The sequence below is a fragment of the Schistocerca americana genome, chromosome 7 (assembly GCF_021461395.2).
Source record: "Schistocerca americana isolate TAMUIC-IGC-003095 chromosome 7, iqSchAmer2.1, whole genome shotgun sequence".
Taxonomy (NCBI): Eukaryota; Metazoa; Arthropoda; class Insecta; order Orthoptera; family Acrididae; genus Schistocerca; species Schistocerca americana.
Window position 1 is genome coordinate 161,736,529 of NC_060125.1, and position 20,671 is coordinate 161,757,199.

The window sequence follows — 20,671 nt, forward strand, 5'->3', positions numbered from 1 at the left end:
CGTACACCGCTGGTGATCGTCGAGGGGACACTGAATAGTGTACGGTACATCCAAACCGTCATCGAACCCATCGTTCTACCATTCCTAGACCGGCAAGGGAACTTGCTGTTCCAACAGGACAATGCACGTCCGCATGTATCCCGTGCCACCCAACGTGCTCTAGAAGGTGTAAGTCAACTACCCTGGCCAGCAAGATCTCCGGATCTGTCCCCCATTGAGCATGTTTGGGACTGGATGAAGCGTCGTCTCACGCGGTCTGCACGTCCAGCACGAACGCTGGTCCAACTGAGGCGCCAGGTGGAAATGGCATGGCAAGCCGTTCCACAGGACTACATCCAGCATCTCTACGATCGTCTCCATGGGAGAATAGCAGCCTGCATTGCTGCGAAAGGTGGTTATACACTGTACTAGTGCCGACATTGTGCATGCTCTGTTGCCTGTGTCTATGTGCCTGTGGTTCTGTCAGTGTGATCATGTGATGTATCTGACCCCAGGAATGTGTCAATAAAGTTTCCCCTTCCTGGGACAATTCAATTTCCAGGAGTGTACTTTTTTGTTCACCAACCACTAATTAGAGATTTACGCTACTGGCCATTAAAATTGCTACACCACGAAGATTACGTGCTACAGACGCGAAATTTAACCGACAGGAAACAGATGCTGTGATATGCAAATGATTAGCTTTACAGAGCATTCACACAAGGTTGGCGCCGGTGGTGACACCTACAACGTGCTGACATGAGGGAAGTTTCCAACCGATTTCTCATACACAAACAACAGTTGACCAGCGTTACCTGGTGAAACGTTGTTGTGATGCCTCGTGTAAGGAGGAGAAATGGGTACCATCACGTTTCCGACTTTGATAAAGGTCGGTTTGTAGTCTATCGCGACTGCGGTTATCGTATCGCGACATTGCTGCTCACGTTGGTCGAGATCCAATGACTGTTAGCAGAATATGGAATCGGTGGGTTCAGGAGGGTAATACGGAATGCCGTGCTGGATCCTAACGGCCTCGTATCACTAGCAATGGAGATGACAGGCATCTTATCCGCATGGCTGTAACGGATCGTGCAGCCACGTCTCGATCCCTGAGTCAACAGATGCGGACGTTTGCAAGACAATAACTATCTGCACGAACAGTTCGACGACGTTTGCAGCAGCATGAACTATCAGCTCGGGGACCGTGGCTGCCGTTACCCGTGACGCTGCATCACAGACAGGAGCGCCTGCGATGGTATACTCAACGACTAACCTGTGTACAAGAATGGCAAAACGTCATTTTTTCGGATGAATCCAGGTTCTGTTTACAGTATCAAGGTGGTCGCATCCGTGTTTGGCGACACCACGGTGAACGCAAGTTGGAAGCGTGTATTCGTCATCCGCATACTGGCGTCTCACCCGGCGTGATGGTATGGGGTGCCATTGGTTACACGTCTAGGTCACCTCTTGTTCACATTGACGGCACTTTGAACAGTGGACGCTACATTTCAGATGTGTTACGACCCGTGGCTCTACCCTTCATTCGATCCTGCGAAACCCTACATCTCAGCAGGATAATGCACGGCCGCATGTTGCAGGTCTTGTTCGGGCCTTTCTGGATACAGAAAATGTTCGACTGCTGCCCTGGCCAGCACTTTCTCCAGATCTCTCGCCAACTGAAAAGTAGTTCTAAGTTCTAGGGGACCGATGGCCTCAGATGTTGAGTCCCATAGTGCTCAGACCCATTTGAAACATTTTTTGAAACCGTAGGTGTCCTTAAGACCTTAGTGCATAAAGCACACTGCATATCCGATATTGGTAATTTGTAAGAAGAGCTCACACGCGTCAAGAGAATTTGTAAAGCAAATGGAGACTGACAGGAATAAATTCACAGAACATCCATTGTATTTGCTAGAAAGCAAGTATGTGGTTTGGAAGAAGCAAGTTATACACTCAGGTCGAGGGCGTTTTTGCATTACGTGGGTGCCTTTAACACAAAGGTAAGTCGTATTCTCGAGAACCACTGTTTTAAAGTGATCTGCCGCCCTCCTATGAAGACTGTAGGTTTAGTCGGTTGTGTGAAGTATGATTTATTACTTCGTAAGGCTATCGTGTATAATATTCATTGTGAAATTGCAATAAGCCTTATGTAGGTCAAACAACACACACCGCTCAAGCGAGGCGCATGTAACATACGCTTACTACAGTCAGCTGTGGCATAGTTACGGGTCATTCGATAAACTACAGTGACTAGAAGATTCTAAAATCCACCTTTTCCTTTTGGGATTCTATTTTCAAGGAAGCCATAGAAATTAGATTAACGGATATCTTCGTAGATAGAGACAACGGTATGGAATTCGGCTGTTGGTGCAATTACATTGCAAAGAAGTCGTCAAGGTGTTACCGTCACCGAATATACATCGATAAGCAAATCGAATGTCTGAACGCTTTCCTCACGGTGGCGCTTGTGCATATGTACCTCTTTGTCGCCGACCATCATCCGTCACCCGCAAGGGCAGTGCCTTTGCGGTGGAACATAACAGACTGCGCTTGGCTGAAATTTAAGTCGGAGAGAGAGTAGAAAGGAGGAAAACTTCTGACTTTAAAATTTAAGTAATGCAAATAGCATTAACAAATTTGTAACGTTTATTCTGTCACCTGCAAGAAAAATAACAAATTATACTACGTGCTCATATTGTGTCGATCGTTCGTTGAGGAGGTAGTATTGGTCAAAACCAGAAGAAAATTTCCTGTAAGATGTCCGAAAAGCAGTAACTATTGAGATATGCGTCTTTCAAGATCCGTAGTTCGCAGACTGCATTTTATTTACAACGAAGTCAGGAATACAAGAGGGGACATAGTAAATTACCACAACAGCCACTTGTATGTAGATGCAAATCCTTGAGCAGTGGTGGAGATGAGATATCAAGATCACTTCACTATCGACATATGGGCAGAAACTGTAGACGAGACACTCATAGAGCCCTATAGTATAGAAAACCAGTTAACAGGCACTGTGTATCAACAATTTCTCCACAATGAATGACCATCACTATTCGAGAACGTCACCCTTGCATAAAGGCAGGGACTGTGTTTTATGCATGACGGTACACGACCCATTTTGTATGGAACGTGCGGAAGTACCTCACAACAACGTCCCATTCACAACAGACTCTTCTCTGAACTGGAGTCAAGTGCAGTACGGAGCGCATAACGCTCTGTACTATGCAGAGGAGTAAATTGAGCGAACACTGCGTTCGCAGCGGCTGATACCATCTAGAAATTAGATGTAGCACGGTTTAGCCCCAACTGTGGAGAAACGAACTAACCTAAGTTCAGTGGTACGACCTCCATGTTCCCAAGGCCTGAATCTATTGGATTTGTGGCTATGGGGGCATATTTTAGAGGAATTAGTGTGTACCAAACACATTGACAATTTGCATACGTTACAGGAATGGGTGACAAGTACATTTGATGGAATCGGAATAGAACCAGCTGTATTTGACAGAGTGCGTCATTCTCTGCGAATAAGGGTTGAAGTACGATCTATGGTTAGCAAGTACAGCACTGTCTATAGTGCCTACTTCTACAGAAATATGGGAATGGTACGATAGATTGGTCCATATCTCATCAAGCAGTGGTTTTCAGACGTAACATTATACCAACTTGTCTTCCGGTTTTGATCAGTCTACCTCCTGTAGGAGTATGTGACACATTCTTTTCAAAAAAGGCTGTCCGCAGTGCTAGCCAATCGTAAATTGTTAATACTGTAATGAAGTTTTTTTGTGTTAACCACACGCTGACACCTACATTGAAAGATAGTCACGTCTGCATCTAGAATGGCTTGTGCAGGAGGCTGTTCGGATGGGATCTCCCAGCGAGCCTGTTGTTAAGAGTGCTTTCTCAACAATATAATCTTTATGATTCAACGTTTCTCGTACAGTGGGTTGAGACATGTTGGTTGTTTGCTCCGCAGCACAGTTACCTTACAGCTAGGCTGACTTACTCTGTCCATGCCCCAAGAGGAATGGATGTCATGGAAATACTACAAGCCGAATCCAGCAATCTCCAAGACTGGCGAGAGTGTCGGGTTATGGAATCCAATGAGAGGCCTCCCCTTTGTGGTACTAGTTCGAAACCCAGAACCCTCAGGGTCAGCAGATGGCTTTTAAAACAACAGCTTGACCTAAATTGCCAGGTTTCTAGAAAAAACTCACGGCACATCCAACTGATGACTGGCGTATAGACCGCGCTAGAATAATCTATGGCACCAATGGAATTAAGCTATTAGGTTAGCTTACCCACTCTAATCACATGTGTTGTGATACGAACTAAGTGTCTCCCACGCCCGGGTTCCCGGGTTCGATTCCCGGCGGGGTCAGGGATTTTCTCTGCCTCGTGATGACTGGGTGTTGTGTGATGTCCTTAGGTTAGTTAGGTTTAAGTAGTTCTAAGTTCTAGGGGACTGATGACCATATATGTTAAGTCCCATAGTGCTCAGAGCCATTTTTCGAGCTCAGTATCCATCACCTGCCTGTCTGTGACAGAATGTAACAATCCAGCTGAGGGCAACAGTACATTGCTGCTTCACAGAACTCCCTGTCGGCAGTATTGCAGCACCAACTGAAACATCTGCTCAGGTCGATGACCTGCACAAGCAGCGGCTGGCAGCAGTGACCTGGCTGAGGCAGATGCCGCAATTCCTAACCTCTTGGGGGCGTTCAGTTATCCGAATTCCAGACTGATGCTGAACTATACTCAGCGAGTTCCTACTATCTGGAAGTATGGGCAAGTTTCATGTATGTACAGTGGGCATCCTTCTCTGTCTGTTGCTCTCTGGAGTAGTTCCATTCCCCATGACTCAGCCAATGTCTGGACCATCATATATACTGTATCCAGCTCCTTTTGGCATGAGAAAAGCTGTTCTGATGTCATCAAAGTGAGGTTCCATGTGTTGTGATAAACATATTGCCTTTTATTGTAATATAGATAGATTTCCGAATAGTTCCCAATTTTACTGTATGTGGACGTATCTCAGAGCACACATATCAGCCATTAATAAATGCATCTCAAGTCATCCTCTCCAATTTCATACACAGGTCTAATTCTAGATATCATCGCATAAGGCATAGCTGTCCACAGTTTACAGAAGTGGCTTCCTTTCTTTATATGTCATTTTTCCGTCTTTACCCACCCTCCCCTTCGTTCGGACTGACATAGGTAGCGGTGGAAAAACAGTCAGCAGAATGCTCCCAGCATGGATGAATATTGATCAGGTAACGAGGTGTTATTCACGAGCCAGGTCACCTCGACCACGTAGTGTGGATTTCAATAAAAAGTGTATTTTCTTTTTTTGTTTTTATTTCTAGGTAAAAGGTCTTGTAGCATCATACAGCGCCTGACGTGGTACAACTCTATTGTTCCATTCGTTCTTGCATTTTAGGGCCCTCGCATTCAATTTTTGTCCTTGGCATAATGTCTTGGTAAAATTCCACAGTCATGGACGGTTCCCTTTCCCCACTACGTGCTTCCGTTTATCAGATGGTGACGGCATCTTCCATCCATGCACTACTTCGTATGGTGACAGATCTGTACTCTTGCATATTTTCGAAATGTAAGAGGCGATTACATAAGGTATTAGTGTATCCCAGTCATTATGATGAGTGTTGGCATAGTGCCTCAATATATTCTCTGTAATCCTGTGACGCTGTGCTTTTGTACCATTTACTTCTAGGTGCAATGAGCTTAGTCTTAGTTCACAAGATCGTAACAAATCACAGAGGTGCTTCATCAGCTCCTAAATGAAGGTAATAATAGGTCTTCATTTATGTTTCAGTTATTAACGATGGCTTGTATTTGATAATTCAGAATAGCTATCATTTCTATGTAGAGCAAAAGTAATTTGTTACAATTAACATATAACATTTCCCAGCCAGAGTCTGCACTAAAGGACCAAAGATGTCCAAACTTATCACTCCAGATGAAAAGTTTGCCTCTGTTTGTCTCCTTAGCGGAATACGCTGATGACTTAATTCTGCCCATTGTACGCACGGCGCACTGTTCTTTACATACTGGAGAGTCTTGAACTTTGACAATAGTCTATCTAGGAACACAAGGTGTTGTGTGGGCAGTGTTTCACTCTAGTGACTGAAATCAGAATCGCATGAGGAAACGCACACTATAGAGTACCATAAGGAATTTCCGAAATTTCCTTATGTTTTTGTTGCTGTGAGACATGATGTTGTGTTTAGTGGAGCGTCTGTTCATATTATGAATTCTACACACATTGCTAGAAAAAAAAACCTGGCACGTCCTGATGGTAAAGGTACTTTTATTTGCAAATGATGTGACAGATAGTACATTATTTTGGAGTACACGGTAATAAATTCGGACAAAGTGAAACAGTCATATTAAAGTAAACATTGCCCAAACAATCGCTTCGGTATCCCCTTCTGACAGCATCTCAACATTTATTCTCGCGCGCAAACGATCATAAAAGTGCGAAATGGCATCCTGAAATGGATTATCCCAAGCATCTTCCACCTTATGTTTACAATTCGGGAGAAAATTCTCTGGAGGAAATTTTGCAGAGTGAAAGCAAAAAGTCTTCCCGTTATAATGTGTTGTCAGTAGACGAATATTCGGATTTTGTTAAACATGTAGAAGACGCGAAAAAGTAGCAAAAAAGAACATTACAAAAAAGAGGACTGAAAGTATTTGCTGTTTTGAAAATTGGTGATGTGAAAAACTCATTGCATGGCATGAAGGGAATATAAAATGCTTTGTTTGAGCTGATCAACTTTATGATGTGATTGACACAGCTCATGTAGCTGTGGGTCGTGGTGGTCGCCATTGGATGTGAGTCCAGATATCAAAAAAATATGCCAATATCACGAAGGAAATGATATGCCTCTATTTATCAATGTGTGATGTTTGTCAACAACTACAATAAACCTATTCGATCTAGACTAATCTGTTTTATCCTATCAGTAACAAGATGAACGACTTTGACCTAGGCGAAACTGCGAGGTGCCGGGGCTAGCAGTGTATTTAACACTAAATTCCTCTAGAATCTTCATATAGAAATGATGCTCTAAGCCCCCCCTTTTCTAACTCCGACTTTTGCTGTTCCACATGGATGAACAAGAAACGTGAACTGACTGTAATCGACCCTGCAAGTAGAGTAGAAAAGTTTGGCACCTGCAATAATTTAATTTGATAGAAATTAATTTGATAAAAGAAAGTTTCATTAACGTAGTGAGAAATGAAAGGGTTGCTTTACCGTTCCACAGAATGAAAGTTCTGTCCAAAATAACAATTTGATTTATTATGACTAAACTCAAAATAATAAACAAAACACATGAAGGGTGACGAAAATTTAATAGTCATGGGTGACTGGAATTCGGTAGTAGGAAAAGGGAGAGAAGGAAACGTAGTAGGTGAATATGGATTGGGGCTAAGAAATGAAAGAGGAAGCCGCTTGGTAGAATTTTGCACAGAGCACAACTTAATCATAGCTAACACTTGGTTTAAAAATCATGAAAGGAGGTTGTATACATGGAAGAACCCTGGAGATACTAACAGGTATCAGATAGATTATATAATGGTAAGACAGAGAATTAGGAACCAGGTTTTAAATTGTAAGACATTTCCAGGGGCAGATGTGGCCTCTGACCACAATCTATTGGTTATGACCTGTAGATTAAAATTGAAGAAACTGAAAAAAGGTGGGAACTTACGGAGATGGGACCTGGATAAACTGAAAGAACCAGAGGTTGTACAGAGATTCAGGGAGAGCATAAGGGAACAATTGAGAGGAATGGGGGAAAGAAATACAGTAGAAGAGGAATGGGTAGCTTTGAGGGATGAAGTAGTGAAGGCAGCAGAGGATCAAGTAGGTAAAAAGACGAGGGCTAATAGAAATCCTTGGGTAACAGAAGAAATATTGATTTTAATTGATGAAAGGAGAAAATATAAAAGTGCAGTAAATGAAGCAGGCAAAAAGGAATACAAACGTCTCAAAAATGATATCGACAACAAATGCGAAATGGCTAAGCAGGGATGGCTAGAGGACAAATGTAAGGATGTAGAGGCTTATCTCACTAGGGGTAAGATAGATATTGCCTACAGGAAAATTAGAGAGACCCTTGGAGATAAGAGAACCACTTGTATGAACATCAAGAGCTCAGATGGAAACCCAATTTTAAGCAAAGAAGGGAAAGCAGAAAGGTGGAAGGAGTATATAGAGGGTCTATACAAGGGCGATGTACTTGAGGACAATATTATGGAAAAGGGACAGGATGTAGATGAAGATGAAATGGGAAATAAGATGCTGCGTGAAGAGTTTGACAGAGCACTGAAAGACCTGAGTCGAAACAAGGCCCCAGGAGTAGACAACATTCCATTGGAACTACTGACGGCCTTGGGAGAGCCAGTCCTGACAATACTCTACCATTTGGTGAGCAAGATGTATGACACAGGCGAAATACCCTCAGACTTCAAGAAGAATATAATAATTCCAATCCCAAAGAAAGCGGGTGTTGACAGATGTGAAAATTACCGAACAATCAGTTTAATAAGCCACAGCTGCAAAATACTAACACGAATTCTTTACAGACGAATGGAAAAACTAGTAGAAGCCGATCTCGGGGAAGATCAGTTTGGATTCCGTAGAAATACTGGAACACGTGAGGCAATACTGACCTTACGACTTATCTTAGAAGAAAGATTAAGGAAAGGCAAACCTACGTTTCTAGCATTTGTAGACTTAGAGAAAGCTTTTGTCAATGTTGACTGGAATACTCTCTTTCAAATTCTAAAGGTGGCGGGGGTAAAATACAGGGAGCGAAAGGCTATTTATAATTTGTACAGAAACCAGATGGCAGTTGTAAGAGTGGAGGGACATGAAAGGGAAGCAGTTGTTGGGAAGGGAGTAAGACGGGGTTGTAGCCTCTCCCCGATGTTATTCAATCTGTATATTGAGCAAGCAGTAAAGGAATCAAAAGAAAAATTCGGAGTAGGTATTAAAATCCATGGAGAAGAAATAAAAACTTTGAGGTTCGCCGATGACATTGTAATTCTGTCAGCGACAGCAAAGGACTTGGAAGAGCAGTTGAATGGAATGGATAGCGTCTTGAAAGGAGCATATAAGATAAACATCAACAAAAGCAAAACGAGGATAATGGAATGTAGTCGAATTAAGTCGGGTGATGCTGAGGGAATTAGATTAGGAAATGAGACACTTAAAGTAGTAAAGGAGTTTTGCTATTTGGGGAGCAAAATAACTGATGATGGTCGAAGTAGAGAGGATATAGAATGTAGACTGGCAATGGCAAGGAAAGCGTTTCTGAAGAAGAGAAATTTGTTAACATCGAGTATAGATTTAAGTGTCAGGAAGTCATTTCTGAAAGTATTTGTATGGAGTTTAGCCATGTATGGAAGTGAAACATGGAGGATAAATAGTTTGGACAAGAAGAGAATAGAAGCTTTCGAAATGTGGTGCTACAGAAGAATACTGAAGATTAGATGGGTAGAACACATAACTAATGAGGAAGTATTGAATAGGATTGGGGAGAAGAGAAGTTTGTGGCACAACTTGACCAGAAGAAGGGATCGGTTGGTAGGACAAGTTCTGAGGCATCAAGGGATCACCAATTTAGTATTGGACGGCAGCGTGGAGGGTAAAAATCGTAGAGGGAGACCAAGAGATGAATACACTAAGCAGATTCAGAAGGATGTAGGCTGCAGTAGGTACTGGGAGATGAAGATGCTTGCACAGGGTAGAGTAGCATGGAGAACTGCATCAAACCAGTCTCAGGACTGAAGACCACAACAACAACAACACATGAAACATTTACGATACATCAAATTGGATACTCAAATAAATGCTATGAAGGTGAAGTTGTCCATAAACTAGATTGTGGCATTTATGACCAAGTGGTATGCGGAGCCAATTTCTTGCAACTCAGATCTTAAGAGAAACACCCAACCAACACAACATTAATTGCTGATACAGTAGTGAGAACTCAGACAAGGAACACCCAAGACAGAACGACGTTAAAAAAAAAAAAAACAGTAACTCTCATTGTCACATAACAAAATTCCCTGATTTGCCGGTGCTGTGGACATACATTACCAAGCTGTCTTCTTAACTGCAAGGACACGATCTGTCGTACCGGAGGCGATGGCTGGTTGCTTCGACGTCCCGTCATGGTGATGATAATGTCGCGAGTATAACACGAAAGAAATTATCCTGGTCTGGTTGTTCCAGACTAAAGACTTCCTAGCAACACAAATGCGCCTTTGACGGAGATGAAGAAGGCTCGCTACACAATCACTGACGGTACAATGATTGATTTTATCAAGAGAAGTCACACATTAACTCCGATACAGTCAACTTTAGCCAAAACTGCTCAAGACAGACAACATAGGCCGCTGGTACACAGAACGCTCAATTGCCATCTGTACTCTGAAAGTTGCGTTGAACTCGAAACTTCAGCAACTTCATCAAACAGTTACAATTAAGGTTACAATTAAGTGAAAGTATATTAGACAGCCAATGGATGGCAGGCTGTCCAGAGAAGCGAGAGCTCAGTCTTGTAACCTACTCCGACGGAAAGGCGATAGCCGACTCCCCCAAGAGCACCCATACAAGCCCAACACAGAACATTCCCGCCCCCACGACAGTCGCCGTGGTTAAACGTTCCAATCATCATCATCATCATCATCATCATTTAAGACTGATTATGCCTTTCAGCGTTCAGTCTGGAGCATAGCCCCCCTTATACAGTTCCTCCATGATCCCCAATTCAGTGCTAACATTGGTGCCTCTTCTGATGTTAAACCTATTACTTCAAAATCATTCTTAACCGAATCCAGGTATCTTCTCCTCGGTCTGTCCCGACTCCTCCTACCCTCTATTGCTGAATCCATGAGTCTCTTGAGTAACCTTGCTTCTCCCATGCGTGTAACATGACCCCACCATCTAAGCCTGTTCGCCCTGACTGCTACATCTATAGAGTTCATTTCCAGTTTTTCTTTGATTTCCTCATTGTGAACACCCTCCTGCCATTGTTCCCATCTACTAGTACCTGCAATCATCCTAGCTATTTTCATATCCGTAACCTCAACCTTGTTGATAAGGTAACCTGAATCCACCCAGCTTTCGCTCCCATACAACAAAGTTGGTCGAAAGATTGAACGGTGCACAGACAACTTAGTCTTGGTACTGACTTCCTTCTTGCAGAAGAGAGTAGATCGTAGCTGAGCGCTCACTGCATTAGCTTTACAACACCTCGCTTCCAGTTCTTTCACTATGTTGCCATCCTGTGGGAATATGCATCCTAAGTACTTGAAACCGTCCACCCGTTCCTCCAATTTGGCACTCAATCCTTTTATATTTCTTTCCCACTGACATTACTTTCGTTTTGGAGATGCTAATCTTCATACCATAGTCCTTACATTTCTGATCTAGCTCTGAAATATTACTTTGTAAACTTTCAGTAGAATCTGCCATCACAACTAAGTCATCCGCATATGCGAGACTGCTTATTTTGTGTTCACCTATCTTAATCTCACCCAGCCAGTCTATTGTTTTCAACATATGATCCATAAATAATATGAACAACAGTGGAGACAGGTTGCAGCCTTGTCTTACCCCTGAAACTACTCTGAACCATGAACTCAATTTACTGTCAACTCTAACTGCTGCCTAACTATCCACGTAAAGACCTTTAATTGCTTGCAAAAGTTTGCCTCCTATTCCATAATCTTGTAGAACAGACAATAACTTCCTCCTAGGAACCCGGTCATATGCCTTTTCTAGATCTATAAAGCATAGATACAATTCCCTGTTCCACTCATAACACTTCTCCATTATTTGCCGTAAGCTAAAGATCTGGTCCTGACAACCTCTAAGAGGCCTAAACCTACACTGATTTTCATCCAATTGGTCCTCAACTAATACTCGCACTTTCCTTTCAACAATACCTGAGAAGATTTTACCCACAACGCTGATTAAAGAGATACCTCTGTAGTTGTTACAATCTTTTCTGTTTCCATGTTTAAAGATTGGTGTGATTACTGCTTTTGTCCAGTCTGATGGAACCTGTCCCGACTCCCAGGCCATTTCAATTATCCTGTGTAGCCATTTAAGACCTGACATTCCACTGTATTTGATGAGTTCCGACTTAATTTCATCCACCCCAGCCGCTTTATTGCACTGCAATCTATTGACCATTTTTTCCACTTCCTCAAATGTGATCCTATTTCCATCACCATTCCTATCCCATTCTGCCTCGAAATCTGAAACATTACTGATCGCATTTTCACCTACATTGAGCAACTCTTCAAAATATTCCCTCCATCTGCCCAAGGCATCCACAGGATTCACCAGCAGTTTTCCTGACCTGTCAAAAATACTTGTCATTTACTTCTTACCTCCCTTTCGAAGACTGCTAATTACACTCCAGAATGGTTTTCCAGCAGCTTGACCCATAGTCTCCAACCTGTTTCCAAAGTCTTCCCACCATTTCTTCTTGGATGCTGCAATTATCTGTTTGGCTTTGTTTCTTTCTTCAACATAACTTTCTCTGTCTACCTGGGTTCTGGTATGTAGCCATTTCTGATACGCCTTCTTCTTCCTTTTACCGGCTGCCTTGACTGTATCATTCCACCAAGCTGTTTGCTTCATCCTACTTTTACACACTACTGTTCCAAGACATTCTTTAGCCACTTCTAGTACTGTGTCCCTGTACCTTGTCCATTCCTTTTCCAATGACTGTAATTGACTACATTCAACTAACTGGTACCTTTCTGAGATCGCTGTTATGTACTTGTGCCTGATTTCCTTATCCTGAAGTTTCTCCACTCTTATGCTCCTACATATGGACCTGACCTCCTGCACTTTCTGCCTCACAATCCCAATTTCACTGCAGATTAAATAATGATCAGTGTCATCAAAGAATCCCCTGAATACACGTGTGTCCCTCACAGCCTTCCTGAATTCCTGATCTGTTATTATATGGTCAATGACAGATCTGGTTCCCCTGCCTTCCCAAGTATATTGGTGAATGTTCTTATGTTTAAAAAAGGAGTTTGTGATTACTAAGCCCATACTGGCACAGAAATCCAAGAGTTGTTTCCCGTTCCTGTTGGCCTCCATATCCTCTCCAAATTTACCCATAACCTTTTCATACCCTTCTGTTCGATTTCCAGTCCTGGCTATAAAATCACCCATGAGCACAACACTGTCCTTGTCCTTTACTCTAACAACTACATCAGTGAGTGCTTCATAAAAACTGTCCATCTTATCTTGATCTGTCCCTTCACAATGCGAATATACTGACACAATCCTAATTTTCTTGCTAACACTGTCAAATCCATCCACATCAGTCGTTCGTTTACATACCTTATTGCAACTACGCTGGGTTCCATTTCTTTCCTGATGTAAAGCCCTACACCCCACTGTGCTATTCCTGCTTTGACTCCTGACAGATAGACCTTGTATTCTCCCACTTCCTCTTCTTTCTCACCCCTTACCCGAATGTCACTAACAGCTAAAACGTCCAGCCCCATCTTACTTGCAGCCTCTGCCAGCTCTACATTCTTCCCAGAGTAGCCCCCATTGAAATTAATAGCTCCCCATCTCATTACCATTTGTTTGCCAAGTCGTATCTTAGGAGTCCCTGGTTTGTCAGTTAGAGGTGGGACTCCGTCACCTCCAAAGGTCCGAGGCATTTTGCTCTGATTGTTGCCAGTATCATATTTAAAGTACCAGGGAAGCAGGTTGCTAGCCTTACTTGCCCCGAGTCCCATTGGGTTTTACCCCTAACGGCTGAGGGACTAACCAGTGGATTTGGTAGTCTTTGCCGTATGAGCACAAAGGTGACCACGACTCTGAATATGTCCGAGATGCCCAGCCTTATTCCAAAGTAACTGGTATCCCGACTGTCGGGACCACTTACTTGGCCACTCATACGTTGCCCGTGGTTCATGAACTAGGACATGACTACAGGAACCCACACCATGAACCACAACGTTCCAATCAGCAACTAGAAAACCGGCGGAAAATTCCACTCTATTGCCGACGCACTACTATTCCACCAATGGAGATGGCGCCAATTTCTGCGCCGATTTTGCTACGTCACGGAGCTATCCCCTGAGCAAACCAATCACAGTTATGATTTTGCCGAAAACGCCAGAATTTGCCCGCCAAGACTGCCTGGGAACACAAGTCATTCCCACGTCTCGCTGGTAGCCCGCCAGTAAGTATTTTCACAAAGTTTCTGCGAAGTAATGGAATCTCTAGGCCAGCCGTTCCGTCAGGCCCCTGTGGGCGTGTCACCCCCGCTCATATGACAATGTTGGAGTGTGGAAAACATCCACTCGACTCCCTGACACTCGTCGGCTTAACCCTTCCAAGATTAGCAGAACCCGCCTGTCACTGGACCACCCGGGTGACGAGAGAGTCGCTGTGTGGGAAGTCAGCGTGTGAAGGAATAGCAACTTTTCACCACATGCAATTAGAGAGGAAAATCGAATTACTCAGAGTAAGATAGAGATATGAGAGGGGGCTCATGCCACCTCTCGAAAATAAAATCGGGTTTGGTTGGCTGATATATATATATATATATATATATATATATATATATATATATATATATATATATATATATATATATATATATATATATATGGGAAGGTGGGGCAAGTCGGGGAGGTGGGGTAAGATTGGGAAGGGCTATAAGCTACAGTTAGAGTATTGCCATCTGTGGATAGCTACGTCAACATCATCAGTACACAGGTCCCATTGAGCTGACATTGCTGAACCTTAGTTTCACGGCGGTTTCCGTGAACTTTGCAACGTACGTACAATTGTTATACTGATTGCCAATGTTTTGCACCTTTCGATGTCCTGAAACATGTGTTTCGTGAACATTTGTCCAGACTGTATTTATAGCACTGAATAGTGCGTCTTATTAACAGTAAACTGCTGTGTCAACGTTCACTACATAGTGTTCACGTAGGCGTAACATAACCTGACAGCATAGTAGGGGGCAAGACGGGGTGGGACAAGATGGGGAGCTTCCCCGTCTCGCCCCTACTATTTGTCCAACCATTACGTTCTTATCGTCTCGCTGTGGGTTTTGAACACGTACATGATACGTTGAATACAATTGTAAATAGAATGCTATTCGTTATTCCAACGTTTCCTAACTAATTACAAAGTATGCCTTAGGCTATATGGCGAATAAAAATACACAAACCGTGCAAAGTCAGTATTCTTGCTATGCTTTAACGACTGACTATTGGAAATATGATATTTACGATATAATATAGATTACCAGGAATGATCCGACTCAATAGTACGTTCCACGTGTTTTGTTTCAGATTGTTCGCAAGTATCGGCGACAAACGTCTAGGCAAGGTTGGTCATTGGAGTCAATGGAAGGCGCTATAAATGCTGTTATAAAAGGTCATATTGGTTCTTTCAGGGCTGCTCGACAATTCAACGTGCCACAGAAATCTGTATTTCAGCCTCGGGGTGCCCACGATACTTGTGCAGGGACAGAAAGTGATGATGACGAGGCTGTCCACATTTGTGTACTACGTGAATGTAAGAGGCCTAAATAAAACGTAATACCTGAATCTACAATTCGCAGAACTATGTTTCGAAACGTTATCGTCACGTTATTTCGTTATTCCAGTCCTTATTCATGCTAGTTCCCCATCTTACCCCGCATATGGGGCAAGACAGGAAATTGGTAGTTTATGTTTCAAATCGAGATATTTCTAACTAAATGTAACAAGTTTGCTGCTTTCTTTGCATGCTATTGTAAATCAATGGTTAAGTAAACAAATGGTAATCAAACCTACTTGAATTTGTTTATTTTTATCCCTTTTGTAAAGGTTTGAAGTTAGCTTCCCCAGCTTGCCCGCCTTTTATAATTTGCATGTATTTCTGAAGATATTTGGGACAGACGCATAAAAGGCAGATGAACCATATGTTTTGATATGTGATAATATTCATACGTGTAATTTGTTTTCTTGAAGTTCTCAGAATGTCTGTATTTCAATGACGCTGTGGATGAAACCATAAAGAATGCAATTATTCGAACGTGCGTGGAAAGATAGATGATGCACACATGTATTTGTGGACCACTACGACTTCAGTACAGTAAAGCTAGGTGATGGTATTATTTGCGGTATTTAAGCCGGAAGCTGTAGATGAGAATAGAAGCATGGCCACCCCAAGCCAAGTCGCTGGCACGTCCTGTAGGAGGCAGAGTTGGGCGCCACCGGAAGAGGAAGCGCCTTTCAACACTGGAGATCAAACGTTTGCATTGTGCCAGACGAGGGTGCAATTGGATGCCTCTACAGGACGTGAGACACCAAAATGAAATGTGTGATATGTAGTTTTCCCCTTGCTGTGAATGCCTTCCAACAACTTTGTTTGTTCTGTTGCCGAGAGGAGTGTGGGAAAGAACGCACCGAAGTGGAAGGAGGATGTAACAAATGTACAGAACAAAATATATATATTTTAAATGTCAACACTGAGTTTTCCCCATGAAGGCATTCCACCCACAATAATATCTGCAAATGAGCGTCTGTAAAGAGTATTCGGGGCTGCACCGAATATTTACCAATGATTTTCAGCCCCATATCACGATACTCAAATTCCTCTCCACAATTTCCAACATTTGTTGCTCTCTCTTTGTGATTGTGCTGCTTAAAATTATTCCCCATTTCATTCGCATTATTACTATTTCCAACATTCGTGACTTCTTTAGCGAGTTTTCGACAACAACGGAACTGTTGGTACAACGAATCCTTTTCGACGTCAGTTTGTCTCGCCACCTCCGAACCTAAGATGTGGCGTTCTCTAGTTTTCTGTCCTCTTATTCTCGTGTTGCATTCGGTGAGATATCTGATATGATTCTGAGATATCTGTTCTGTTCACTTGCAAGACGCCTTCGCAAGGGCTCAGCAGCGATCGATCGCTCACTTTTGGTAAAGATTTGAATCTGGCCCTCGACTCAGTGGGCCGGCGAACGAGGGCGGAAGTTGGGAAGACGGGTTTTGACTGCCAAACGGCGCAGACGTACCTGTACTGTGTCTCACAATGTAGTGTTGAAAATACAGTCCACGATTATCAACCATGTGCTTTTATTTTCAATCGCACTCATTGTTAAATACAAGTAAAGAAAACAACGAAATCCAAATTCTGATAGAGATTAACGAAATAGAGGAATCTCATGATGTTTACAGGGCGACCTTCGACGAGTTTTGCTTGGGTATGGAATCAAAGGTAACGAAATTACAGCAGTCAGACGTCGTCGTACAGCATCTTAGTGCAAGTTCACACAGTGCTAGTGAAATACAGCTGCCAGTAATTTCACTGACAAAATTCCATCGTAGCACTGCATAATTCACGTTTTTTTCGATACCTCTATGACACTAGTTATTAGCAGTGGGGCCTTAACTCATGTGAAGTGGTGTCATGTATGTCTGGTGAAACTCGTAAGCTAACTGAAAACGTATTGGTTACAGAAAGAAACCGTAATAGTGCGTGGGATCTGACTGTACAAAGGTACAACAATCCCAAGTTAATTGTGTATTTGCATACAAAGGAATTCCTGAATCTGCCCAGTGTCAAAACTGAATCTGTTAAGGACTTATGGATGTTTAGTAAGCAGCCAAAGGCAGACCTGAATGCGACTGAGGCCAAGCAGGTCGGCCATATATTGCATGAAATGTTACTGTCGTACATATTGCTGGATCACATTAGGAAAATATACTACACAGAGAAAAAGGAAACCACCAGCGTGCATATATAGTGTTTTAGATGCCCTTATAAACATAGACGACAAAAATGATAAGGTGTACCAATGTAGAGTACTTCCCGGCAGTGTCTCAAAAATGGTTAAAATGGCTCTGAGCACTATGGGATTTAACTTCTGAGGTCATCAGTCCCCTAGAACTTAGACCTACTTAAACCTAACTAACCTAAGGACATCACACACATCCATGCTCGAGGCAGGATTCGAACCTGCGACCGGGGCGGTCGCGTGGTTCCAGACTATAGCGCCTTGAACCGTTCGGCCACCTCGGCCGGCAAGTGTCTCAGAAATAAACTTCACATCTCAGAGTTTAGGAGACCCGATGGGACTACAGTGCAGCCAGCATTCGATTCCAATAAGTGGTATCAGCGATGTTTACACATTTGCGAAATGTAGATTTCCTCAAGATTTGCTGACTGCTGCGCACATGGTGTCTGCGCGTTACTACCACAGGACCATTCCAACAGAGGCAGCAGTGGCGCTTATCGATAAGTGCACTGTCGTACTATATCTAGAGCTACCGCTAGTATTTCTGTCGGAATTCAGTCGGGGACAGAGCGCCAGTGAGGAGACTGGAGCGGGAACGACCGTTGGTTGGTCGTTCGGTCGGTCGTGTCATCTGGCGACGTGTAATTGGTCATTTGACCATTCCTGGGACTCGTCAGTTGGTCATCTTGCCGGACGTGGGTCGGTTCCTTCCTTGTGTAGAGATGTTGGGTGGCCAATGGGCAAGTGTTCCCTCTGCATGGTTGGGTCTGAGCCAGTGTGCCCGGATCGCCGTGTCTCCGAGTTCCAAATGGACATGGAGTTGAGTCGGGATGGAGATGTAGTGAGGTCCGGACATTATAAAAAGGACACACACACACACACACACATATATATATATATATATATATATATATATATATATATATAATCAACCAAACCCGATTTTAGGATGAACTAGATTCGCCTAGGTCACAGTCGTTCATCTTGTTACTGACAGGATAAAAGAGTTTAGCCTAGGTCGAATAGGTTTATTGTAGTTAGAATTTACATGCTTTAGAATAAACTGGTACATCCTAGTCTGAACTAATTTCACCTAGTTTGTATCTTTTATAAGCTTTTCAAAAATAAAACTGAATAAGGGAATATAAATAAAATAGTCAGTATGATTCCTTAATGTTATTTATTAACTAATCAGTAACTTCACATGTATCACTAGATCAATTTACATATATCCATCCCCAGAAGTCATCTTATCTGCAGTTTGCTTATTTACTTATTTTTGCACTGTTTACTTCGGTGGCACTTAGAATTGCAGAGTACTTTGTTTTTCTTACAATTGCATTTGTTTGTTGTACAGTTCTACAGGCAACTGCATTTCGTGAAGCCTCGCCCTGATCCAACAGAATGTTTTGCGGCTGCAGCCCTCAAAGATATTTCAATATTCTGGTTAATATCTCCCACATTTAAAAACTTCAGAATGCAGATGTCGAAATCAGTTCTAAAAAAATAAAAAAGAAGTTAAAAAATATATTATTTTTAATATTTTACTTCAAAAATTATGGAAAATGGTAATAAAATTATACCTGCAATAATGTTTTTTTAATTACGCCATGTTTGATGCCATCTTTGTATAGGCCCTCATCTGATTTTGAAGTTTTGCTCCTATTATGTTTCGAAGGTCACCTCTGCCTTTATCTACATCTGGAATATGTATCGTTACGTTGTCTCCACTGTCAGCTGATGGATGGGATTTGTCAGAGGAAGCTTTCATTCTTTTAGCTTGTTATTTTAAATTTTCTGTCGCAAATATCTAGCATTTTGAATGTCAGTTTTCACAATGTTATCATCATCACTGACTTCGTACTGTTCAGTATTGCTGTTATCTTCGATTGCCTTCTTTAGGTCTTCTTCATTCTCAATATCATTTATGATTTCTTGAGGCAACGAGAAAGTGGAAAGTCCTACTCTATGTTCGATTCCAAATAATACTGTGTAAGGTGATTGTTTTATGCCAAAGTGATAAGCTCGATTTTTCATGAACTGGACATACCTTAATCCTTCCGACCACTTCGTCGAATTGTTGTCCTTTAACCAAGAACTTACAATATTTTCAATGTCTTGGTTAGCACGTTCAACAGAACCCTGACTTCGGCTGTGCCTTTGCTTTCCATGCACAATTTTCAGTTCTGACCGAAGATTTGAGAGTTCACTTATAAAATTATTGACAAATTCTCTGTTCTTTTTTGCTACTTTTTCGCGTCTTCTACTTGCAAAATCCGCATGTATGTCTACTGATAACACATTATAACGAGACGACTTTTTGTTTTCACTCTGCAAAGTTTTCCTCCAGAAACATTTCTCCCAACATCTTTTGATTGGCGTGCCTATTACACGAAGGCCCATCCATGATGAAACGCCTCACAATAATTATACTAGGATTATAATAAAATATTTTAAACGCAACCAGCAACTAAATACACGCACTCCTCGGTGCAAAAATACCGTTGAAAACAACAATGCGAGCGAAGAGCGGTTGAGAGGCGCGATGGGCGAGCCAGAGATGATTCGTGGATTCCCTGTTCGTACAGGCAGTGACATGCATTCCGACTAGGCAAAATTAGGTCAGACTAAGACGTACCAGTTTATCCTAAGGCATGTAAATCCTAACCAGGATAAACCGATTCGACGTAGGCTAAACTATTTTATCCTATCAGTAACAGGATGAACGAGTTTGAGCTAGGCGAAAATAGTTCATCCTGAAATCATGTTTGTGGATATATATATATATATATATATATATATATATATATATATATATATATATATACACTTCTGGAAATTGAAATAAGAACACCGTGAATTCA